The 498-nt window shown below is 39.0% G+C and overlaps 1 protein-coding gene across 1 annotated transcript in view; it reads right to left on the bottom strand.

Moving 5' to 3' along the window:
• The window catches only part of LOC106880168 (uncharacterized), a 112,178-nt gene that overhangs the window by 110,155 nt on the left and 1,525 nt on the right, over positions 1-498 (bottom strand). The gene's annotated exons all lie outside the window — the stretch shown is intronic.

Genomic DNA, 498 nt, shown 5'->3' with positions numbered 1-498 from the left:
TATATATATATATATATATATATATATATATATATGCATACATGTAATGCATATGTGGGTGTGGGTAGGTGGGTGGGTGTATGAATGGATTTCCGTCAGTTTCTACGAGGAAGATTCGGTTGTTCGATCAACAGAGTTACCTACTCGTTGAATTAATGTATATGTGCCAGAGCATTCCTCGGAGACATTCGGCCTCACCGCAATTCTCGAACAGAATCGTCGTGATAGAGTATATGACAAGTTTCTACCTCGGGATTACAAGTATAGTCAATCCAACAGGCTTCTACTCAGTTTCCGTCTACTCAATTTGACGCACAAAGTATTGACCAACCCGATGCTATAGGAAGTGACATTTATCCAAGATACCATGGCATGAAATCGAAAGCGAGACCTTGTGACTGCGAAGTAAACTTCTTAACCATTCAGCCATACTGTGCCTTTGCGTACACTCGAGCATATACATACATACATACATACATACATACATACATATATATA

This window comes from Octopus bimaculoides, chromosome 4 (genome assembly GCF_001194135.2).
Source record: "Octopus bimaculoides isolate UCB-OBI-ISO-001 chromosome 4, ASM119413v2, whole genome shotgun sequence".
Lineage (NCBI taxonomy): Eukaryota > Metazoa > Mollusca > Cephalopoda > Octopoda > Octopodidae > Octopus > Octopus bimaculoides.
This window is presented reverse-complemented; position numbering and strand designations above follow the sequence as displayed.